This window comes from Canis lupus, chromosome 23 (genome assembly GCF_048164855.1).
Source record: "Canis lupus baileyi chromosome 23, mCanLup2.hap1, whole genome shotgun sequence".
NCBI lineage: Eukaryota > Metazoa > Chordata > Mammalia > Carnivora > Canidae > Canis > Canis lupus.
In genome coordinates, this window is record NC_132860.1 from 15,133,315 (window position 1) to 15,159,270 (window position 25,956).

Here is a 25,956-nt window from a genome sequence, read left to right on the forward strand (position 1 = left end):
GATGTGGAAACCAAAAGCAGAAAAGCTGCCTGGTCCCAAACAGGTATTAAAAAGTCCACTGGGATGGGAAGGGAGCGTGTCGCTGGCTCAGTAGGTATAGAATGTACTCTTGATCTCAGGGTTCTGAGTTCAAGCTCTACGTTGAATGTGGGGCCTACTCTAAAAATAAAATACTAAAGAAAGTTAAAAAAAAAAAAAAAGTGCAGAGGCACCTGGATGGCTCAGTTAAGCATCTGCCTCTTGATCTCAGCTCAAGTTGACCTCAAGGTTGTGAGTTCATGCCCTGCAGTGGGTACAGAGCCTACTTTAAAAAAAAAAAAAAAAAAAATTTAAGCACAATAGGGGCAGCAAAAGTAGGGGAGAGGTACCTCTCTGCCTCTAATTTTGTCATACCTGAAGCTTGATCCCTCAAGGTTCCAGGGACAATTCCTTAATGGTCTCCCCAGCAGGTCCAGGGCCCCAAGCACAATCTATGAGAAGAAGAGTTCCATGCAATCATCTAAGAGAACTTTCAGAACCCAATCCCCAGGGGCACCTGGGTGGTTCAGTGGTTGAGCATCTGCCTTCAGCTCAGGGTGTGATCCTTGGGTCCTGGGAGGAGTTCCACATCAGGCTCCCTGCATGGAGCCTGCTTCTCCCTCTGCCTAGGTCTCTGCCTCTATGTGTGTGTCTCTCATAAATAAAATCTTTAAAGAAAAAAAAAATAAGAACCCAATCCCCGAGTTAGGAGTGCAGCTTCCAAGGAAGAGTCTAAGAAGTAGCCTTCTTTCGGGTGGACAAAGGTACACCATGCTACCCACCCTTGGAAGCATTTCCATTTAATTCATAGTACCACTTGGCAAAAAACAACCTCACATATTATATATTTACTGATGGGTTTCCTCCATCATTTATTAATAGAGGAAGGATGGTTCAAAGCAATAAATGGTCTCAGACTTCACGGGATACCTCAGCCACTCATGCATTTGAATCCATTTGCCTGCAACCTGAAGTCCAGCTCTTCTAATTAACTCTGCCTCGGCCTTGGGTGTTCCTCAAGAGTCACTGTCCAGGCTGACCTGGTAGGAAATCTATGAAGACCTGGCATTCAAGATAACATCTGAAATTGGTATTTACTAAGCATGTATTATGTGTCAGGCCTACAAGAGGTGTTATATTGAAATTCAGAGATGAGGACACCAGAGCTCAGAGAGCAATTTGTCCAAGGCCGCAAAACCAGTAAGTGGCTGAGCCAAGTCCAACTAAGGAGTGTCCTACTCTGGATCTGAATTTTTAAAACTACATTATTATACTACTTTTTTCCAAACCAGAGTCAGGAAGTTTCCTAACTCCACTCCCCTTGTCAACCAGTTCCCTCCACTTCTTTCAATTAATTGCTCAGAGCCAAGTTTCAGATCTATAGGTTCAGATCTGTAGGAGCTCATGGGCAATAAACCTTTTCTATCAGTATTTGAAGGCTGAGGTCACTACTCTAGAGAGTATTTCGGGGGGGAGGGGGTCATTTTTTTTTTTAAGGACTTAGTTCCAGGGACACCTGGGTGGTTCAGTGGTTGAGCATCTGCCTTTGGCTCAGGTCATGATCCTGGGGTCCTCCGATGAGTTCCACATCAGGCTCCCGGCAGGAAACCTGCTTTTCCCTATGTCATATGCCTATGTCTCTTCCTCTGTGTATCTCACGTATAAATAACAAAATCCTTAAAAAAAAAAAAAAAAAGGACTTAGTTCCACACTACTCCCAAAATGGCATCTGGCAAAAAATAAACTCTTTCCCTTCAAGACCCAACTCCAATATCACCTTTTTTAAGATTTTGTATTTATATATTTAACAGAGAAGGAGAGAGCATGGGGCGGGGGGGGGGGGGGGGGGGAGCGGGCGTTGCAGGCAGAGGGAGAAAGCAGGCTCCCCAGAGCAGGGAGCTGAATCAGGGCTCAATCCCAGGAACCCGGGATCATGACCTGAGCTGAAGGCAGACACTTAACTGACACGCCACCAAGGGGCCCCTCAACATCACCTTCTTTTTTTTTTTTAAAGGTTTTTTTTTTTTTTAAGATTTTATTTATTTATTCATAAGACAGAGAGAGAGAGGCAGAGACACAGGCAGAGGGAGAAGCAGGCTTCATGCAGGGAGCCCGACATGAGAGACTCAATCCAGGGTCTCCAGGGTCATACCCTGGACCAAAGGCAGGTGCTTAACCCCTGAGCCAACCGGGCTGCCCTCAACATCACTTTCTCTGCAAAGGTTTCCTCAGTCTCTACCACTGAGCAATACAGCTGTTTGGATATTATCAAGAGCACAAGAGCACTTAGACAACTGTGTTACTTTCCCTTTATTCTGATGTTACATAAGGAAATTTATGCTCCTAAAAACTACACATGGTTAAAAAAAAGAAAAAGCCCCTTCCCAAACTACTCCCTCAAAACCACCTCTCTCAATAATAGAAAATCACTCAGATCCTTTTGGAGAGCGATGCAAACACCATTCTTCAACTTTTCATCAGCTCTAACACACCAATAGTTGCAAAATGCAAAATGATTTTATTTCTAAGAAATATTGCTGTGAAACCAGCCATGCCAGAATGCTGACTTATCACTCAGAAATCGAATTTCATACAGACTGAAACTTTTTTTATCATACAGCGATCATGCACAGAAAGAGATAAATAAGCAAAATAAACCAGGTAAGATACACCTAAGACAACTTCTTAGAGATCAACGTCTGTGCTTTTCCACACAGTATCACCCTCATACCAAGAGCACTGGCAACATCGAGACCGTCCTTAGGAATGCCCTAGCGTGGGCTCCTGGGTTCTCTCCCTCTCCTGCACCTGTCCCTCAGGCTTGCATGAGTGTATGCAACCACACTGCTGAGCACGGCCACTGCCCGGCCAGCCGAGACTGCAGGGCACATCCCAACTTCAAATATAAGAAAAGCTGCACAGTGGAACGCAGGCAGTACGAGATATACAGCTTCCCCACTGGATCGTGATGATCTCTCTACAGGCCTGTTTCCCTTGCCAAACTACAAACTTCGCAGGGGTGTTGACTTACCACTGTTCTTTGACCACCTTTGCGGATCGCCAAATCCCCGGCACCCAGGAGCACCTGTAAATGTTTAAACATGCAGGGGCAAGTAGCAATCTTACACAGAACGGGGAGCATCTGGATTTCAATGTGCCCAAGGTGGAAGGAAGTGAGAAGAATGAAAAGCCAGGCCTGGTGTAGCAGCAGTAGGCTCATCTCTTGAATGACGTCAGGCTCTGCTACGTCAAGGGATACCACTTGAGGAGCTCTCCGAGCAGCCTCACTACCAGAAAGTAAAACTGCCTCTGCAAGCAGCCAGACAAGAATTAGCCCCTTCAAACCCTTGCCAGCAAGCCTGACACACACCTCACCTCTATAATCACATCTGGAATCAACTGCTACACTCCCAAGGGGTAACAGATGATTGCCAAACACGGGGAAGATGGTTTTGTTCGTTTTATTGTTTTTCCTGCATAGAAAGATGCAACCTTATCTTTTTGTACAGCTGTATTTTTTTTTTTTTAATTTATTTATGATAGTCACACAGAGAGAGAGAGGCAGAGACACAGGCAGAGGGAGAAGCAGGCCCCATGCACCGGGAGCCCGACATGGGATTCGATCCCGGGTCTCTAGGATCACGCCCTGGGCCAAAGGCAGGCACCAAACCGCTACGCCACCCAGGGATCCTGTACAGCTGTATTTTTAAAACCAACTACATCTTAGTGAATTCCATAAAGATTCAGTATTTGTTCACAAATACAGGTGGAGAGAAAGTCCATTCGGAGTGGGGAGGAGGGATGGCCAAATTTAAACTGACTGGATCAGAAGAATTAGAATATCTAAAGCGAAGGTTCCCAACCAGAGGTGGACACCACCACGGACCTCTTAAAACCACAGAAACTTTGTACCCAGCCCAGCCCCCCTAAATCTCCAGGGGTAATGTCCGGGCTGGGCTGTTGAAAGATCTGTGGAGGTCACCGTGCACGCGCTCAGGTGGGAACACTGGTGCAGCAGAGGCACAGGGGCCGGAGTGGAAGGAGCTCTCACCTGGATCTGAGTCAGAATCATCCTGAATTAGCCACACAAAAGGATCTGTGTACCGTGAATCACAAACCCAGAAGTCAAAATGTGGGAAAAGATGAGAGAGCCCTGGAAAGGTGAGCAAGAACATCCAGGGAGGGTGGGCTGGAAAAGGGCAGGAGGGTCTCACTGTGGTTTCCCCCAGGTGCCTGGTGCATAGTGGGGACACATATTTGATGAATGAGACTCACTCGGCTGATAAGCACATGCTGATGCACATCACCAAGCTTCCACAGAGCCACCTACTGTGTGCAGAAACCCTGAGTCAGCTCCAGCAACTCAGGCCAAGAGTCCCTCTGGCAGTTCCCCACTGGAAGAATAGTTTTCCTTCAGGAAAGACAGTGTAGAAGTGTTCTAGAAGCATGGCCCTCTTTAACAATTCTTAGTCATCAAGGAAGCCTCTTTCTGCCTCCAAATCACAGATGACTCTTCTCCTGGTTCCCAGTTATGTAGGTCACCCATCAATTTTATATTTTATGATTAAGGTAGAACTCAAAGGTGAAAGGAAATTAGGGAGGTATTCTGAAAACGCAACAAAATGAGAAAACCTTTTACCAAGCTAAGAAAGAACAATATCGGCCTTATCTTATCTCTCCAGTGTTTAAAACAAAGGCAGATTTTGAATTACGGGAATTTCTCAGCTCTGCCTCTATGAAAAATGCTATTGGAGGGGCACCCGGCTGGCTCAGTGGTTGAGCATCTTGCCTTTGGCTCAGGTTGTGATCCCAGGGTCCTGGGATCGAGACCCGCATCAGGCTCCCTGCGAGGAGCCTGCTTCTCCCTCTGCCTATGTCTCCGCCTCTCATGAATAAATAAATAAAATCTTTTTTTTTTTTTTTTTTTAAGAAAATGCTATTAGGTAGCTTGTCTTCCGTTTTGCTCTCAATGAAAACACTTGCTAAGGTCTTCTGAGGGTTCCAGATTTCTGGCCGGGGCTGCCATCCCTCAGCTGATGGGGGGCTCTTTCTGACTCCAGCCACCACGGTCTCCCAAAGGCTTTGAGATGAAAAGGCAGCCAGGGGAAGGGGCTGAAAGAGATTCCACCAAAGGAAGCATCGCTCACAATGGTTTCAATGGTCTGCAATCAGTTAGCCCCCAGGACATCCCCAGCCACAGGGATGGGTGATCTGAAAATGAAGCATATCAAAATGCTATTGATAAGCTAAATTACCAGACAGCTTATCTGAGGCCCACATCCGCCATATGGTGCCCCAACTTCTGCCGCCTGTTGCGGCCGCAACAATAGGCACGCCTACCCGGAGAGCACCGTCGGACAGAAACCCAGCAGCAGCGGCATGTGGGGCGGCTGCTGTGTTTACATTTTATTCTGCGCTATTAGCCTCGTGCCTCCCCCACCATCCCAGGAGGGCCTGCAACACAGCACACATTCGACATCAAAAATATGCGTTACCTACAGGACACACGCACGCCCGCGATGCGTGTGTGTGTGTGTGTGTGCGTGCGCGCAAGTGTGCACCCAGGTATACATCAGGTGAAGAGAGCAAACCAGATGTCAGCCCCGGGAACGGAGCTGCCTGGTGGGGGAGGGCGAGCCAGGCGGGCTCCCAGCGAGAGCTGCAAGCAGACAATGCGCTTTTCTCAAAACACTCGGGGCGGGCGGGCCTCGGGGAGTGGCTATTTAAAACACTTGGCTCCTTTTATTTCACCACCGTGGAAGTGAATTCGGCTCTTAAGTGCCAGAGCAAATGAAGTCATTTGGTTTCTGCGGGCTCCCTTTGCATTTCAGCAGAAGTCAGAACTGGACGAAAGTCGGAAGGTCCAGCTGAAGTTGTTCTTTCTTCCAATTAAAATTGATTCCACAGAGGATTTGGCGCCTGGGCTTCATTAACTTTTTTTTTTCTTTCTTTCTTGGAAAAGGCTCTAAGGTCGCAGAAAATTTAAAGGACATCAGGCAGTGGAATGAACGCTGTCAAAGATGCCTCCTGTCATAGAATGCCATCAGGTCAAGATGTAAAGATGAACAAACAAATGCAGATAGCACCTTCTAAAGGCTTGGTTGGTATCCAAGATTAATGGTGGTTCTCGCTGAATGAATTCGTAAGATTTCTGCATTTATTGCTTTCTACTCCCTACCCTCTAAAGAGGTTCCTCTCTTCACAGAGATTTTATCATTAACGGTAATAAAATATTCATTTATTTATAGTTTACTACCTATTAGGTAAAAGACACTGGTTTTCAAAGAGACCTCAGCAACACATAGCATCCGGTTGTGCAAAAATGTACAAGATGCAGGTTTGGTTACAGTGCAAAGCAAAAAAAAAAAAAAAAAAAAGGACAGTCAATCTAACATTCAGATCTAGTTAATTATTACAGAAAAGCACTCATTTTCATCCCCCCCACAATTACCAACACCTAAGCAGAAAACATTCTTGGATGAACTTTTCAAATTTTCTTAAACATTCTCAGTTAAAAAAAAAAAAAAAAACTCCTTTCAAGTTAAATTGAGATTGCACTTGAACTCCATCCAAGAGCAGAGCTGAACTGAATTATGATAATTAGAAAGCTGTGCCTATAAAAAAGCGGCGCAGTTCATGCATTTTTTTTAAAAGTTCATGCCAGAGAATATAAGTTCAATATGTTCTCACATAATTAACATTTCCCACCATTAGCAGCAGTTTTTCAGTTTATATATCAGTAAAAACAACAGCACTCGTCATTGTTGTATATTCCGAGTCAATAGTGTTTCAGTCACTGTACACATACATCTAAATCTGTCAGACGCCTAAAAGCAACCAGAATTCCCCACTGGAGACGATGGGGGTGCTTAACTTGTTCATTAATAAGCTGCTTTTTTTCTTTTAAACCCATTTTCCGATGCTGGGTCCTATTGCTCAAACTAACACTGCTAATGAAATCCTAGGACAGAGCCTTAAAAACGAATGTGAAAAAGAGCAGAAAGCATTACATCAGGATAGTAAATATTGATGGGGGATAGTAAATGTGGGGGCGTGGGGGGGGGGTGAGTACAGCCAGGATGGAGACTTCCCTTGGCCTGCCACAATCGTGTAGAAAGAGAACAGCCTCTAAGATTCCCCCTCCCCCTTCCAATCAGGAGAGAGACCAGTGGTTTCACAGCTAGGACTCCCAGACTATGGAAACTATTTTCTGAGAATCCTCCCAACCATGCAAAAAAGCCAGTGACAGCACTTAAGAGCTCAGAGGGACCCACCCTGTAAGAAATACCATCCTCAAAACCCACCCTTCAAGGCATCCTATTTGCTTTCACTAAAATAAAAATACATATTTTTTAAAGATTTTATTTATTTATTTATTCATGAGAGACACAGAGAGAGAGAGGCAGAGGGAGAAGCAGGCTCCATGCAGGGAGCCCGACGTGGGACTCGATCCTAGGTCTCCAGGATCAGGCCCTGGGACGAAGGCGGCGCTAAACCGCTGAGCCACCCGGGCTGCCCAAAATACTTATTTCAAAATTCTCTTACTCGGCACCATGAGGAAGGCTGAACCTATCTGAAGAGATGGCTGAATTTCAACTGTGAGTTCCAATATGGGATGGGGTCAAGGACGCTTAGGACGAGACTCTTTACAGGCTGGGGACTCTGAATAGCTCCCAGCTTTGAAAACAAAACAAAATAAAAACACGCACAGAAACACTCCAGATATGTAGATCCGAATATTCGGGCATTCCACAAACTATTCCAGAAGAGGGAAGGCCCAAACTTCCCAGATCTCAGAAGTATGCAGTCATCACAATACGAGGGGGACTAAACTGGGCTTTGTCAGAAAGCCCAACCCTGACACATTAAGGGCTTAACACGGACCTGGACCTGGATTACTTAATTGTATCACCTTTGTGAATGTGAAAGAGTAAAATATATCACTGATATTGTTCAAACATGATCTGGGATCTGATTGAAATACCACAGGGCAATCTGTGGCTTCTACAGATAAAGTAAGAAAAAGCACCGGGCAGCGATCAAAGATTATTCTAGCCATCAATCAGTCCAGTAGCCCAGCAGCAGAGCCCAAGTTTGTCAAAGGACAAGCAGCTTACAATATACTTTTTTTTTTTTTTTTTTTTGTGCCGAGTTCAGAAGTAGGACACCAGCGCTTGCGGCAGTTCCAGTCTCTGAACTCTAAAGAGGAAGCCGTAGTGCGCGCCTTGGTCAACAGAAAGGTGGACTCTGATTTCCTTGCCGGGCGACCGAGAAAGCCGGACACTCGCTCTGGACAGTATTCTTCAGTCTTTGGGGGAAAAAAACAGACCTGAAAAGTTTTATCACTAAATGGATCCAACCCCTAGGCACAGCTTTCACTCAGCAGCATTTTTATTCTTTCGCAATCTCTTTATTGGAAACAAGACAACGTGCCCAAAATACAAGCTTGAAAGTGTTATCTACCTACTGTCTGCATGTGAACACGGTCACTTTACACTGGATCACAAACGCAGTTATTTGCACCAACCTTTTGAGTGATAAAACACTACGATTTTCATTTGCAGGCAGTATAATTATGCTCACAATTAACGCATAATAATACATGAGATTAGAGAGAAAAGTAATCCCACAGATGCACAGGCTCTGGTTTGACCATGTAGGAGAGATCGATCCCTTTCTAAAACAAGGAACCTTCAAACACGGTTAATAGTACAGCTCATTTCTTCAAAGGCCTATCTAACATCTGAGATCTACATTCTCTCACTGTTCCTGTTACATACTTTTCTCCTGAAAATATAACAAATATGATCTAGAAATGGATGATCCACTACAAGTATATTCTTCTCAAATTTTCCCATTGAGAGATGCCCTCCTGTACTCACTGTTCTGCAGCGTCAGAACTCAAAACTGTTTCTAAATGACTAAAGCACAGGCAGCAAAAAAAAAAAAAAAAAAAAAATTCAAACACCCTCTTCCTTAAGACTTGCTTGTCCTTTTTCTTAATAAAAGGGGACATTGGTCCCCAGAGTGTATGAATGCATAATTCTCCCTGTATAAAGTAACAGAGACAAAAAAGGGAACCGAAGAAGCTGACTTCTCCCAGAGTGCCCCCTCCCCCCCCCCACCCACCCTCACATATAATTAGTCTGCTGCTGGGGCCTAGGCACACATTGTACCACAATGCAAGGAAGCGCCTTGCAGCCTCTCCCTGAGAAATTTGTTTCAATCCCGCTCAAACTAAACTAGGTTGCACTCCCTCTTTAAATTAAATCTCATTAAGTATATGTCGTGATGAGTCCTGGTTTATGTTTTGGGAAAAGGGAAAAAAAAAAAAAAAACCTCCATCAATGTCTCAAGCATGTTCTCTGGATGGAGTTCTATTTCTTACTTTATGAAAGATCACTAAGAGGAGGAATCTATACAAAGATTATATCTTATATTCAAAAAAAATTTTACAGTCAAGGCAAAGTGTCACATTGGTTTTGTTTCAAAATTGTAAAAAAAAAAAAAAAAAAAAAGACTATTCTAATATTCCCCTAAAATTGTGGATCAAATAATACTTTAAAAATAAAATGGTCTACGTTGGCACTTTTATACCATCAGCAAGAACCAGGAACACAGCTTATCAGTTCATTTTTCAATACCAACAACAAATAAAAGAATTACAAACTCGGTTTAAAATCTGAAACCTGAGAGCTCAACACCGAGTTGCACATACAAAGAAATACTAAACAAAAATATCTGTGACCATTTATGGAAATAGTGAGATTAGAAAAATAAGCCTTTCCCCCCACTCCCCCCCCCCCAAAAAAAAATAATCAGCAATTCAAAACCTCGCTGTTGACAAAGGTTCAACTAATCCATTTGTCTTTCCTGAGTCACTTTGTAATGAGTTCTACTATTTCCCTCTGAAGAGGAAAGATTCTTAACCAAAGTTGGATCTAAGTCTGGCCCCAAAGACTGTCTGTGCTAGTTACAAAAGGGCACAAGCCCAATAGTGAAAGGATGAAGCTCTGGACACAGCCCGAGATACGCTGCCCCAGCACTGCCTTCAGAGTGCCCCCGTGCCTGACACCCCGGCAGGAGTCCCCGGCGGGCGACACAGAAAGGAGCCCACTGCCTGCTTTGACAATGCAGTCAGATCACATGCTCCCGAAGGGATCGCTCTACTCAGGTAACCACCTGCAGGCACTCAGCACACCAGCAAACGGATCAGACCACCAAAACTTCCAGAAACCATCAAGGAGAAGGGTGGGGAGGAAGAAACATGTGGTTGCCCTGAACTGCTAAGTGTTCTGCTCCTTTGCAGTATCTGCAGCATTTTAAATTCTCTTGTTTAACCATTTTGAAACCTGATAGGTTTCGCAGACCTTTCCGTCCCAGGACCTGGGCTCCCTCCAAGGCACTGTTTTTAAAACAGGCCTTTTTACATTACCCGCTCCTGGAACATCATCTGTCTCTGAGTTTCCAGCGCTTACTGAGGTCAATTTTCATTTCTGCAAATCACGGGCAGCCACTTGCTTCTGAGAAGTTAACAAGCCTCCTGAGAAATGCTGGTGGCTGCTATTTCATTGTTTCATAAATATTTTTATACAGTGACACCATTCAGACCTTAAATAAATCTTTAAAAAAAGAAAGACAACTAAAAAGCAAAGAAAATGATGATCTGGATTTTATTTATTTCCGTGGGAGGAAGAATAAGGCAAGGGTGAGCTCCCCTATTGTTTCCAACTCATTTAAAAATGTTCCTTCAGTTCAAAAAAAAAAAATTATATATATATACATGTACACACACACACACATACACGCACACACAAATGCATTTTAGAAAAGAGAAACTCGTGGAAGTTGAACTTTCTTGAAAACGGGCCTCTGGACTTTGGAAAAACAGTGTTGCTGCTGCGAACAAAGACTAAGAAGTACCCCCTGATTTTTCTGCTCTCCTGGGGATCCTCTCTCTTCCAATAAACAAACAAATCCCCCAGTATTTCCTACCGAAGGGAAGTTTTCCAGGGAGAGTCTCCTCCAGGGTTTGGTGGTAAGTGCGACTCAGTCTTTTTTGGACACAATGTTTCTGCTGACTCCTGAAAATTTTCCACTTGAATGTGCAATGAAGCGGCGGCGGCGGCGGCGGTCCTGGAGCAGCGGCACAGGCGCCCGTGCCTGCTTTCATCTTAGGGGAGGAGCGAGCCCCGCCGGCGGCCACCCCGCGGGTCGGCGGGCCCCGGGCCCCGGACCCAGGACCCAGGACCCAGGACCCCGGACCCCGGGCCGCGGAGGGCGGCGGGGGGGTCGCGGGGGCCGGCGGCGGGGGCTCCGGGGAGGAGGAGGAGGAGGAGGAGGGGGCCCCGGGGAGGGGGGTCGGGGGGGCCGCCGGCTCGGGGCTCCGAGGCGGCGCCCGCTGCCCTCCGCGCCCGCGCCGCTCCGAACTTCTGACTTCCCCGAGAGACCCGTGCAAAGTGCCCGAGGCTGCGAGCGTGTGCGTGTGTGTGCGTGTGCGTGTGTGTGCGCGTGAGCGCGCGTGCGGGCGGGGCGCGGGGGGCGCGGGGCGCGGGGGGCGCGGCCGGCCGGGGAGCCGCCTGTTGCCGCGCGGGCTCGGCAGCGCGCGGCCCAACTTGGCGTCCCGGCAACTCGCGCGGCGGCGGCGGCGGCGGCGGCGGCGGCGCTCACCTGGGCGGGGGCGGGGGCGCGGGGTCCCGCGGGGTCCCGCCGCCTGCCCGCCGCCCGCCGCACACAAAGCGGAGCGGCCCGAGCCGGCCCCGCGCCCCCCTTGCCCCGCGCGCCCCCCCTGCCCCGCGCGCCCCGCGCCCCCCTTGCCCCGGCCGCAGCCCCGCGCGCCAACTTACCTCGGCGAAGGGAGCCGCCGCGGCGCCCGGCGAGTCGGAGGCAAACTTCGGCGCCGCTTCCCCCGCCCGCAGCTCCGCGCCCGGCTCCCTCCGCGGCTCCCGGCGCCCGGGCCGGGCCACCCCACCCCTCGGCCGCGCGGCGCTGCTGCCCCGGGCCCGGCTGCCCGCGGCTCCGGGCGAAGGCGCACGGGGTGGGGGCGGCGGGGGCTTCACCGCATGGCCCGCGTCCCGCCGCGGCCGCCCCGGGCCCGGGCCCCGCCGCGCGGACCGGCCCGCGGGGGGGAAGCGAGTCTGCGAAGTGCTGGGGGCGCCCGCGGCGGGCGGCGGGGCCGCGGCGGCGGCGGCAGAGGCTCGGCTCGGCTCGGGCGGCGCGGCGCGGCGCGAGCGATGCTAAGAATGTTCGGAATGAGGACAGGAATGAAATGAACGCCAGGACCGAACTCGCTCCGGAGGGGTGGGGCCTCGGTGACGTCATGCGGCCTGCCGCCCGGGGCCGGGGGCGGGGCCTGCCGCCGCGGGTGACGTCATGGGGCTCCGGGGCGGGCCGCGCTCGGCCGATCGCCGTTGGGGCGGCGGGGAGGAGCCTGGCGCCCACGGGGGAGCGGGGCGCGCGCGGGAGCCGCCCCGGCCGCCCCCGCCCCCGGCCCCCGCCCCCCGGCGTCCCGGCTTCCCGGCGCGGGCTCCGGCTTTGTCCCGAGCGGGGCGGGGCGGGGCGGGGCGGCGGGGGAGGGCGCGGAGGGCGGCCCCGAGGTGCCCGCGTCCGCGCGGCGGCGACCCCTGCAAGCCCGGGCTCCCCGCGCGGGGCGGGAGCTGCGCGCGCCGCGCCCGCCCGCCCTGCCTCAGTTTCCCGCACGCGGACGCCCGCAGGTTCGGGGAAGGGAAGTTTCTGTTCTGGAAACGCGGGCGGCGGCTCGGCGGGCGGCGCGGTGGAGCCTTCCCGGGCCCGCACGCGCAGCCCGCCGCGGCCTCCCTCCGACACTTTGCGAAAGTTCGGGGCGCCCGTGGCAAGGCGGAGGCGGCCCTCGCACGTAGCGGAGAAGAGCGCGATCCGAGCTGCTGGCGGCCCCGCCCTGCGCACGGGCTTCCCCGACCCGCTCCACGAGCGCGGTTCCCTCGGCCCCGGGGGTCGTACTCCTCGAAAGGAGTGGGTTGGGTGGAAACGCCCCGCGAACCTCAGAGGGCTGCGTCCGGCCGCTTCAGCCGCTCCCGTGCGCTTCCACGCTGCAAGAGCAGGTCCCAACGCCACCTTTGGAGGCGCAAAAGGGACCTCGGGGACCCGGTGGGTAGACCCGAAAGCCGCCGGGTGCAGTCGGCCCCCTAAAGCCTTGCGTGGTTGTCCTGGGCAGCTGCGCGGAGATCAGAGTAGCAATGCAGCTCCTGTACTGCTGACCTCTTCTAGGCACCTGGCTCTCCCTTCCCCAACGTAAACGATGGCGCCTATTTTATATGTCCCTAGATCCCCTAAATTCATGGACAATGGAGGGAAGCAGAATGTGACTTACTACGGCACTTTTTCTACAAAACATGACTTTTACTAATGTTTTTTTAATTGGAACTTTTTTGTGGTAATTGCCGATTAACATGTTAAAAAAAAAACAAGAGGACAGAGAAATCTTTTGTTCACTGCCCAGCTCTCCCCAGTGGTAATGTTCTCCAAAAGTGTAATATATCACACTCGGGATATTGGCGTTGATGCAGTCCACCCAGCTTATTGACATTTCCCCCAATCTTAATCGTATTCATTTGTGTGAGCCTGTATTTCTACACTATTTTCTCACGTGTGTGGGTATCCGCCACCACAGGTACATACTAATGCATTTTATCTCTAGTTTGCAAGCAACAATGAGGTGATACAGTGAGGTTTGCAATAATGACCTCAGCCGCTTTTGCCCTGGTTTTTGGAAATGTGTTAGAAAAACATAACTAATTTGGCATTAAAAGTGTAGTAGGCGTATCCATCTCCAAATATCATCTTCTAAAAGTACCAAAGTCTGATGGCAGTGCAAGCCAGACAGTGGGGTTGCTAAACCACCGTTTGTTGGCCTAGTGCACCTGGACATTTTTCATACTCCAGCTCCCGTCTCACAGCCACCTGGCAACAACACAAAATATCCCATTTCTTGCTGAATTAAGGAAAAATACTTTGACCCGAGAGTCAAAGCTTTTTACGACCAGTATTTTCTCCAACTTCTCCCATTTGTATGGATGTTTCTTGAGACTTATCTTAAAAACCTCTTCTAGAAGGCTACTCAACTAGATATTTCCTCCCTAAGACCCTCACATTCCCTGCTCCAGACACACTATTGTATTCCTTAGGTACCGGTGTATTGGGATGACGCCATACCTGAGCCCAAGTGTACATCGCCCGGGACCTACACACAAATGGGAATAATTTTTTTATCTCTCCACACATTTTTACACTCCTCTGGATAGTGTATAGGACCGATGGATGTCAGGGCCCAGCAGCTGTTCACCCCCAGCATCTGAGGGCAGGAACAGTAGCTACCACCTGCTAAAATGACAGCAATTAGGGTGTGCGACACCCACACTCAGCACGTGGTACTTTTCATTTGCCATTTCAATCCTTACAGCACCTGTACAAGGTAATGAATGATTCATATCTCCGTTTATACAGGTGAGGAACTGAGGTATGGGGAGATTATATGACTCATCCAATGATCTGCAGTCCGGAGAGAGTAGAGCCAAGACCTGATTTCCTTCTAACTTCAGCCCATGTTCATAAACACTGACCTCTACTGCCCCTAAACCTATAACAGATATATAGCAAAGCAATTGGATGCCAGGCACCTTTTAAAAGTACTTTTCACTAATTACACCATTTAAGCCCCACCATCCACCCTACGAGGTAGGTACTTTCTCATCTTCTAGATGAGCAAACTGAGGTGAAATAATTTGGGCAGGATCATACAGCTAGAAAGTACAGAATGATGATTCAAACCCAGGAAGTCCTCCAGGTCCATATTTCATGCTCTTAATCTTCCACTTAGCCACCCAAATGCAGCACTATGCTAACTGTAAAAGTTCAACCATGTGCAGGGGTGATCTACCGCAAGATGTAACAATTATATGTATTACCTATAATGTAAGAGAGTTTTTTACTTCCAAGTCTTAACCAAGGAAGAACCTCACTTGTAACACATAAGAGAAACAATGATCCACTTAATGGTAACATGTCATGCTGAGATAGAACTCAATCAGCCCCAAGCTAGAAAGGAAGAGTTGGCAGGTTAGCACTTACCCTAAGGAAGCACCTGGCTCAGGAAGATACTTCTTTGCAAAATCAGTAAAGATGTATTATTAAGATTAATGATACAGTTTGTCTCATTTCTAGTGAAGTTGAGTAGCTTATAGGAGTATAAATTGGTATGACCTCTGGGAAAGTTTGGTATTAACTAATGAAGTCGAAGATAGGCATATTCTAGGACCCAAACGTTCCTCTTAGGAATACAGCCAAGAGAAACTCGGGTACATGTGCATCAGGACACACATGCAAGAATGTTTGTTGTGGTATTTTTGTAATACCCCAAACAGGACGGGCGCCTGGATGGCTCAGTCAGTAGAGCGTCTGACTCTTGATCTCGGGGTTGTGAGTTTAAGCTCCACAGCAGGCATAGAGAATACTTAAAAACAATTTTTAAAATACATAAAAATATTTTTTAAAAGTAGGAGATCACGAAACTTAAAAAAGAAACATCCTACATGTCCAGTAATAGCAGAAAGGATAAATGAATTGTGATATAATCATACATCAGAAGAGTATACAGATCTGACAACAAAGTCCATGCAACAACATGGATGAATGCTAAAAATATATCGACTGAAAGAAACATGAAATAAAAGAATCCATATAGTACAATTGTTTTATATAAAGTTCAAAAACAAGCAAAATTAAGCAGCATTATTTGGGGATATATACCTAGGTGGTAAAACCGGAAAGAAAAAATAGAAGAACATGAACTCTTACCACTGGGAATAGGGCATTTGGACAAGAAAAATAAACATGGGAGGGGGCTTCTGAAATATAGACAATGCTCTGTTTTTGTCTGGTTATATGGTTGTTTACTATAATGACCCATTAAGCTTTCTACAGAAGTCCCCCTTTATCTGAGGGGATACATTCTAAGACCCCAGTGGATGCCTAAGGTGTAGATAGTGTTGAACCCTATATATACTATATCTGTTCCTATACATGCTTATCTATGATAAAGTTTGATTTATAAATTAGGCATGGAGAGCCTGGATGGCTCAGTGGTGCCTTTGGGTCAGGTCGTGATCCTGGGGGCCTGGGATCCAGTCCCTCATCAGGCTCCCTGCGGGGAACCTGCTTCTCCCTCTGCCTGTGTCTCTGCCTCTCTCTATGTCTCTCACAAATAAATAAATTAAATCATATATATATATATATATATATATATATATATATATATATATATTAGGCACAAAAAGAGATTCACAATAGTAATAAAATAGAACAATTACAATAATACACTGTAATAAAAGCTATGTGTGGTCTCTCTAGCTCTCTAAATATCCATGCTATACTCACCCTTTTTTCTTGCGATGATGTAAGAGGGCAAAATACACCCATGATGAGATGAATCAAGGTGAATGGCACAGGCATTGGGGACGTAGAGGTAGGCTACTATTGACCTTCTGACGATGGGATCATCTGCTTCAGGACCACAGTTGAACTTGGGTAACCGAAACCAGACACAGAAACCATAGATAAGGGGCAGGTGGGGACTACTGTATTTGTTTTAGACTCTTTTATACGCATCTGTTGTAATTTACAATTTTTTTAAGTTAAAAATAAGTGTTAAATAGAGCCACTAATATCACAATGCCGCCTGTGCCCAGGGTTTGACCTTGTTCTGAATCCTTTCATGCCCCCCCCCACCTCATTTTCATAATCCTCTTGTCCAGATCACAAACTTCTTTCTCTATGGGATCCTTTCCATCAGCATTTAAACAGACAGAGGTCTCCTTCCCATCTTTTTTTTTTTTTTTAAGATTTTATTTATTTTTTCATGAGAGACACAGAGAAGTAGAGACATAGGCAGAGGGAGAAGCAGGCTCCCTGCAGGGATTGAGTCCCTGATGGACTCAATCCCGGGGGGACCGGGGATCACCCCCTGAACTGAAGGCAGATGCTCAACTGCTGAGCCACTCAGGTGTCCCTCCCTCCCCAAAACAACAAACTCTAACCTCATCTGAATCTTCTACTTTCTCCTCTCTTTCTCAACTGAACTTCTGAAAAGAGTTGTCTGACCTCATTTCCTCCATTTCTCTAACTCCCGCTATTCCTTGCCCCTGTCCATGTGGGCTTTTGTCTCCATCACTTCTTCCCTCAAAAGAGATGTTTTTCTAGCCCTCAAGACTCAATTGAATTAGTTCAGTGGGCCTTTCATTGACCCTCACCTTGGGTTATTTGACATGGTTGATTATTACCTCTCTGTAATAGTCTCTCTCCCTGGCACAATTTCAGTTTCCCTATACCTCTGCTGTATCTCACCGTCCTTCCCTGACTGACCCGTCCTCCACTAGCTAGTTGTTAAACTGCGTTGTTCTAGATCCGAGGCATTCTTCTGTTCTTATCCTGTATCCTGTCTCCAGTTGATTTTACCAATTTACTCCATTGGTTTCCATCACTATATGTTTGCTGTTGTCTTTCAAACATGCACATGCAATCCATATGGCTCCTTGAAACTCTAGATGTGTACATCTGGTGTCCTGTTGGACAACATAACCTGGGCATCTCAAAAGCATGTCAAACAGAACCATGATCTTCCACTGGATCGTCCTTATCGGGTGTTTCCCATCCCTGGGAAAAGCACCAAAAACCAAGTTGTTAGTCTCAATGCATCTCTAACTGCTAAAACTTCTTTAAGAGTGTCCAACCACATTTCGAAAAAGTTATTCCATGGCTCTGCATGATTGAACCCCTCCCTCCCTTCTCAGGCATCCTGCTTCTCTTCCACTCAACTGTGCTCCTAGCACCCTGGATAATTTTTAGTTCTCAAACTGATCATTTGCCCCCAGGCCCTTGTTTGTGTTAATACAGCTCCTTAGAATATCTTCCTCCACCTCCACCTCTTTATTTAAATTTTTTCTCCTGTTTTTCTTGATACCCCAGACTTTATCACGTGATTTTTTTTAATTATTATTTTATTAGTTATCTAGTGCTGGGTAACAAATATCTCCAAGACTTAATGTCTTAAGCCAGTAATTATCATTTATTGTCTCTCATAATTTCCGTGGGTCAGGCATGGCATTTGGGAATGGCTTGGCTAGGTGGTTCTAGCTTGTGATCTCTCATGAGATTGCAGTCAGATGTCAGCTGGGAATGTGGTCACCCGTAGGTCTGATTGGGACTAGAGTTTCCCCTTCAAGACTTTTCATTCATATGGCTGGCAAGTTGTTGTTGACTGCTGGTAAGAGGACTCAGTTTCTCTGTACATATACCTCTCCATATTTCTTGGTCCTCCTCACAACATGGTGACTTGAATTCAAACATTGAGAAAGTGGGAAGAAATGGAGGGGAGGTGGAGGGGAAGGAAAGAGAGACAAAAAAGCTGTATCTTTTTTATGAACTAGCTTCAAAAGCCAAATAGCATCCCTTCTACCATATTCTATTCATTAGAACTGAATCACTAGGATTGGCTCACATCCAATGGGAGAAGAATTAGGTACTACCTTTTAGAGGGAGAGTGTCAAAAAGTCTGCAAACATATTTTAGAAATCACATCACCTGTACTTTTCCTTCCTGGACTTATCACAGTCTGTAATTTTATGGAACATAATTATATTATAGAGATGTGTATACTTCTGCGATTGTTTGATCAATGCCTATCTTCACACACTAGAACATAAGGCAGTGAAATAGTGGAACAAGAATCATACCTGCATTGCCTACCATTTTATTCCTAGTACCTCTCATATTAGGGAGCAATCAATGCAGAATGAATATGGGAGTGCCTGGTGGCTCAGTCAGTTAAGACTTTGACTCTTGATTTCTGCTCAGGCCATGATCTCAAGGTCGTGAGCCCGAGCCCCACATGGGAGGGTCTGTGTTCAGTGAGGATTCTGCTTAAAAGACTCTGCCTCTGCCCCTCCCCACACCCCACACACTCACTCGGTCTCTCTCAAATAGCTGAATCATTTTTAAAAAGACTAAATGTGAATGTCATTAATTATATGTAACACCTGCAGCAGCCTTTTCAGGTAGGTATCATTCTTTCCATTTTATACATGTGGAATTAAAATGGTTGTATAACATGTTTGAGGACCACAGTTTGAATCTAGGTCTCTGTTTCTAGGCCTCCTTTTTGTAGGACCTCAGACTCCCTCCTTGGACAACAGAAGCTCCTTTGGCCTGAGTGAAATGATCTCCTCAGCTTCCACATTCCCTCATATCCCACATATCCCTTGTGATAGCTAATTCTACTTCCCAGATATATGGATTCAAGGACAGACCTATCATTAAAGACCTCTCCAGAATCTGGTCAGGAAAAAAAATTCTCCAGAACAACTGATCCTTGTGAGTCTGTTTATCACGAGCATAGAGAAGGTGATGTGGAGTTCTGAAACTGCAAACCTCCTCTTGGGAAGGCCAACCAGAGTAGTTTCTGGAAAAACTAATGCTTCTCAATAGCACAATCTCCTGTCTGAACTCTATCCTCCACTGCTCTTATCTCCTCCACTAAGAAGAAAGGGGCTATTCAGTAGCTGCTCTGTCCGATGAGGTGACCACTAGCCATTTGCGCTTTTTAAATTAATTCAAATTAAATAAAAATTCAAAATGTGGTTCCTAATCCCACTAGCCACATTTTAAGTACTCAAAAGCCACCAGGTAGCTGGTGGCTGGCTACCATAATAGAAAGTGCAAATATAGAGCATTTGTATCATTACAGAAAATTCTCCTGCATAATGCTGCCAGAGAACCTGGGAAATCCTAGCCCCTGAGACTTCCAAGGCTATGGGAGAAGACAAAGCCAGGACTGGAGGAATTTATCCACCCCTAGGAGAGCCCCAACTTGCTCATGAGAAATGGCTCCACATCATGGGGATCTGGGCATGGATATGCCTTTGCAGGTCTGTACTCTCTCATCAGGTTTCCTTCCTCTTTCCCATCTATCCTCTGAGCCACTGATCTCATTTTAAACCATCACCATCACTCTCCAAACCAGACCACTCCTTGTCCGCTGCCCTGAACCCACTGAGCCTAGGCTCAGCCCAGGACAACACATCTTTTACATTTTTCTCCACTCCACATCCATCTCCATACTTAAGCCAGTCTCCATCCCTCCTGCCTCAGAGTATGTGACTTCCCTCCTTCTCAAAGATAAGCTCTTCCCCAACTTCTCCATCAACGTGGATGTTCTGGATTCTGCTCCCCTTCACCTCTCTGGAGAACACACTTTGCTAATGGTTCTCTCTCCCTTTGTTGTCTTCCATCTTTCCCTCCACCAGCACTGTCTTCCCAGCTTTCAAGTACGCATGGCTTCCCCAGTGTTGTCAATAATTTTAATTTACCCTTTTGGCTCATCTCATCTTCCCCTTCCTTTTCCTACCATTTGACTCTAGGGAGCTGTCTGCAGAAAGACTCTACATTCTCATTTTCCACCCAGGGCCTGGCTTTCATCCCACACAATTGCTTCCCATTTGATAAAGTTTGTTCTTAAAGTGGCATTCAAGGCTTTCCACCATCAGTCCCTGGCCTTTTTTTTTTTTTTAAACCCATTTTGTCTTTTACTTTTTTATTAAGTAAGCTCTATGCCCAATGTGGGGCTTGAACTCATGACCCCCAGATCAAGAGTCGCATGCTCTACCAATTGAGCCATCCAGGCACCCCCCTGGCCTAACTTCTTGCCCATTTTTTTCTGTCACCTTCTAGCCATACTCATCTCTTCACTCTCCACCACACAAGTCTGAAACATTCTTGCCACTATATCTTTATTATTACTATTTCTCTTGCCAGAAAAACTTGCTCCACAAACATCCCTCCACCAATGGGGGCTGAGGAAATCTTTCTGACAATAAAAGCCCAGACATCACTGAGCACAGACTGCCTGATGCTACTGTGTGCTGTTGTATGGACATTTCTCTTCTCTCTCTAGTTGAATTTCAGAATACTTCCAGGCAAGTAATTAGCATTTACATCTTTGCACTCCTAAGTTTTTAGAAGAATGCAGAATCTTGTGCATCGCGGATATTCAAATAATGGTTGATTGACTCATTCCCAGACATATCCCATCATCAGTTCAAAAGGGGCCAGTGGCAAACCATGCCGCACTATTTCAAATATGAAAAGAATATCATAAAATGGGGACTGTGACAGCAATTAGCTATGTAAATGCCCTGAGGATGAAGTCGGTGCATTAAAAAATAATACACCTCTTTGGAAGAGCCTGGGAAGACAGGTGTGAATGGGTGCCGAGAATTGCAGAGCTACACAGCTGGTAAGCATCAGTGCCATTATTGATACATTTTGGTTGGTGAGAAAGAAATCTGTGCTATTTTTTTTTTTCCTGTCTGGGGGCAAGGAGGTGGGGAGGCAGCCCAGGAAGGTAAGGAGGCAAGCAGGGGAGGGGAATGCAGGGAGAAAAAGTATAGGCTGTGGAGAGAGGCAAAACTTGTCCTGAATCTCAGCCTCATTGCTGACTGGATGTATAAAAGTGGGTAAGTAATCTCTTTTTATGTTGTAGCAAAATATGACTGGCTGGAGGATAGGTTTATGATAAATTTGTGAACAGCATATCATGTTTATAATTTTTTAAAAAATATATGTGAATATATATGTATGCACAGAAAAAAGCCCAGAGAGCTTCATGCTAAAATATTATAGATTATAGATTATTTTTTTCCCTTGGCTTTTTCTGTGTTTCCCAAGATTAAAGCTCTGTGACTTTTAAAAGAAGGTCTATTAAAAAAAAAAAGGTCTATTTTAAAAATTATGAGTTAAAGAACTTCAATGTAATATTTTTAAATGATTTGAATTATTTCACTGGTTTGAACAGAATGTATGTTTTTCTTCCAATAATCTCAAATATGGGAAACCTGGGTGTCTCAGGGTCTCTGCCTTTGGCTGAGGGCATGATCCCAGGGTCCTGGGATAGAGCCCCACTTTGGTCCCTCTGCTCAGCGGGGAGTCTGCTTCTCCCTCTTCTGCAGCTCCCTCTACTGCTCCCCCTGCTCGCGCGCGCGCGCGCGCGCGCGCTCTCTCTCTCTCTCTCTCCTCCCTCTCCCTTCCTCCCCTTCTCTCTCCCTCCCTATCAAATAAATAAGATCTTTTTAAAAAATAATCTCAAATATTCAGAAAAGATGAGAGAAAGTTGCTGACATGACACCCCATCACCCCCAAATTCTTTATTGTGTCTTTCCTCCAAACAAGAACCATGCAAACACCTAAATTGGGAAATTGACACTTATAAGCTTCAAACTGAATTCAGGTTTTCCCAATTCTCTAATAGGGAGCTAAGGACCTATCCCAAATCACGTGTCACATGTGGTTGTCATGTCTCTTTCGTCTCCTTTAATGTGAGTCAGTTCCTCAGCATTTTCTTAACTTTCACAATTATAATGGTTTTGAAGATTATATGTCAGCTATCTTGGTCCTTTCATTTGGGTTTGTGGTAGCCAGGCTCCCAAATGGCCTGCAATGATTCTCATCCCCTGGTATTCATGTTCTCATGTAAGTCCCCTCCCACATTGAATCAGGGGTGACCTGTATGACCAGTGGACCACTACAGAAATGACGTGTACCTAGAGGCTAGGTCATAAAAGACACTGCAGCTTCTGCCTCGGTGTCTTGGATTGCTTGCTCTGGAGGAAGCCAGCCATTGAATCATGGGGATGTTCAAACAGCCCTGCAGGGAAGCCCTACATGGAGATTAACTAAAGCATTTCATCATTGGTCACACAAACTTGCCAGCCATATGAATGAGCCACCTTGGAAGTGAGTTCTCAGGCAACCTCAGAGAAGAGCCTAAGCCAGAGCCTACCCAAGTTGTGCCCGTATTCCTGACCTACAGAAACTGATGATACATATTGTTTTGATCCACAAAGTTTAGGGGTAAGTTTGGACTCAGCAATAGCCAGCTAATATAGGTTTGTCTGTTTCCTCATGATTAGATACAACTTCCCATTTGGGGCAGGCATACCAACAGTAGTCATGGTGTGTTCTTCTCATTGCATGCTGTTATGCCATGCCTGATGGGAATTTGTCACATCATTGGTGATGTTAAGTGTGACCACTTGATTGAGGTAGTGTCTCTCATGCTTCTCCACTGTTAAGCCACTCTGCTTAATAAGTAATTTATGGGGAGATACTTCCATAGCATGTAACTATACTGTGTCTCACCAAACTTTCACTTTGTTCATTTTTTAAAATATCTGTAGAGGGTAGCCCAGGTGGCTCAGCAGTTTAGCACCACTTTCAGCCCAGGGTGTGATCCTGGAGACCGGGATCGAGTCCCACGTTGGGCTCCCTGCATGGAGCCTGCTTCTCCCTCTGCCTGTGTCTCTGCCTCTCTCTCTCTCTGTGTCTCTCATGAATAAATAAATAAAATCTTTAAAACAAACAAAATATCTGAAGAGATGCTTAGACTCTTATTTTATTCAATGGGTTATAATCCATTATTATCACTTATTTTGATGATCAAATCATACCATATTTGGCCAGTCAGAGCCCCTTCAACTGGCTTCCATGTCCTTTTGACGTGGCCCATCATTTTTTGAGCACATTGCCACTTTCTGATTCAGTGCTTTTGGGGTGTTACTTTTCTCAGTATATTATTTTTAAAAGATTTTATTTATTTATTCAAGAGAGACACAGAGGGACGGAGAAGCAGGCTCCATGCAGGGAGCCCGATGTGGGACTCGATCCCAAGACCCCGGGATCATGCCCTGGGCTGAAGACAGAGGCTTAACTGCTGAGCCACCCAGGTGTCCCATTTTTCTCGGTATATCTTAATAGACATAATTAAATAATATATGTATGTAATCACACATATACTTACATCTATATTTCTCTCTTACTTAATCACGAGTTTATACTGGTATCTCCAACTCTGGTCAAATACCTTTGGATTCATTCCAGTTTTTTCTACTCCATATTTGTAACTCCCTTTTCCATCAGTGAGAAAACTGGCTCCCATTATTCTTCGTATATGACCTGATCAACCCCCTTATTGTAACCAATTTCTCTTCGCCACTTCCTGCCTCTGTCCTCCCAATGTAATTGCCCTCCTCACCCCTTTAGGTTCTTATGCTCCACAGGGGACATACTTTTCCAGCAGTATTGTGGATTATATATCCTAAATGATCCTTTGCATCAGTTTTCTATTGACAGATAACAACTTAGTGGCTTAAAATAAAAATAATTTGTTATTTCTTGTAATTCTACGGATAGGCTAGGAGGCTCAGCTGTGTCACCCGAGTTCACTCATGTGACTGTATTCAGCTAGTGAGTTGGGTGGAGAAGGCCTTCTCAGATGTCCTCACTCTCGTGTCTGAGGTCCCAACTGAGATGACTGGGATGGCTTGGCTGCTCTGCTCATGTTGGTCTTTCATCTAGGACCTCAAGTGATGCTGGAAGTGTTCCAGGAAAGCAAAAGCAAAAAGGCCTCTCAAGTCATACAACATCACTTACAACAGACTCTATTAGTCAAAGCAAGTCCCAGGACAGCCCAGATCCAGACCTCAGCTCTCGATGGGAGGAATTGGACCCGCAGAGTTACACTGCAAAGGAGCACCGACACAGGGAGGCATAATTCATTGGGGCCATTTGAGTGATCACTTGCCACACTTTCCTAATTAAATGATAAAAATGTTAGTTTAAAATATATATATATATAAATATTTTATTTATTCATTCATGAGAGACACAGAGAGAGGGAGAGAGAGGCAGAGGCACAGGCAGAGGGAGAAGCAGGCTCCATACAGGGAGCCCGACTCAGGACTCTATCCCTGGTCTCCAGGATTACACCCCGGGCTGAAGGCAGGCACCAAACCGCTGGGCCACCCAGGGATCCCTAAAAAAAAATATTTTTAAACATTATTTTAAATGTTTATCTGAACTGGAAAGAACTTGACCTCTTAATAGGTGGTACATGGAGAAATAGAAGGCAAAGCTGGCTGGGAACTACAAAAAATGAATCATATATGAGACCCTGACATAAAGCTGGGACTCTACTCTTACTGTAAGAGGAAAGAGAAAAACATTGTTACTGAAAAAAGGACACAGCAGGAAAAAAACTTGGTGCGTGACTTGTCCTCGGTTCTGGATGTCAGGGAAAAGAATCATCTGAAAATTCGTAACCACAAATGGGCCATCAAATGGGTTCACACAGTTTTTTGGAGGGGAAAAAAGCAAGCTGATGGTATTATTTAAAGCAATCCCCTATTTTTAGACCCCTGGTTGACGGAGAGGTACAAACTGAAAATCCTTCCTGGAAAAATTCAAACTCAATCCAGGCCTCCAAAAATTCTTACAGATGAAGTTCCAACAAAAATGAGAAACTCATTGTAAGACAAATAATAAGAAGCAAAGCATCGTCTTGAGAAACAGCAGAAAAAAATACAAGGTAGAAACAGAGCCTTTATGTGTTCAGACACTAGGCCATCACCCTTTGGAGTAACCAAATTCAGTATATGTCGTGAACTGAGTTGTGTCTCCTTAGAATTTTATGGTAAAGCCCTAACCCCTGATGTGACAGTTTAGGGGTAAGGAAATAAGTTTAATGTCATAAGGATGGGATCCTGATAGGATTAGTGTCTTCAGAGAAAAAGACCCCAGAAAGCAGGCGCGCTCTCCACCATCTGAGCCCTTGGTAAGAAGGTGCTCTCACCAGGAACCCTACTGTCCTGGCATCCAGGTTTCAGACTTCTAGCCTCCAGGCTGTGAGGAAATAAAGGTCTGTTGTTTAAGTCTATGGTATTTTGTTATGGCAGCCTGAGTTACCTAATACAATATGTTTAAATAAATATATGACAAGCTTAAAATACGTGCATAGAATAACTTGCTAGAATGGAGAAAAGTCCACATAGAAATTCTCAAAATTTAATTTTTAATAGT

General features: G+C 46.0%; 1 protein-coding gene and 1 long non-coding RNA gene across 5 annotated transcripts in view; one reads left to right on the forward strand and one right to left on the reverse strand.

Annotated features, from left to right (window-relative positions):
• Positions 1–12,014, reverse strand: part of TEAD1 (TEA domain transcription factor 1) — a 268,795-nt gene extending 256,781 nt beyond the window's left edge. The window contains exon 1 of one of the 3 annotated variants that reach the window (XM_072794037.1): positions 11,865–12,014. The gene's annotated coding sequence lies outside the window, so the exon portion shown is untranslated. Of the gene's footprint in view, positions 1–11,013; positions 11,109–11,864 lie in introns of those variants that run through there. The other 2 variants (XM_072794036.1, XM_072794035.1) reach the window with 2 other exon arrangements.
• Positions 9,981–25,956, forward strand: part of LOC140614773 (uncharacterized) — a 108,100-nt gene continuing 92,124 nt past the window's right edge. Inside the window, exon 1 of one of the 2 annotated variants that reach the window (XR_012015551.1) lies at positions 9,981–11,056. This is a non-coding gene — a long non-coding RNA (uncharacterized lncRNA). The remainder of the gene's footprint in view (positions 11,057–25,956) is intronic. The other variant, XR_012015552.1, reaches the window with a different exon arrangement.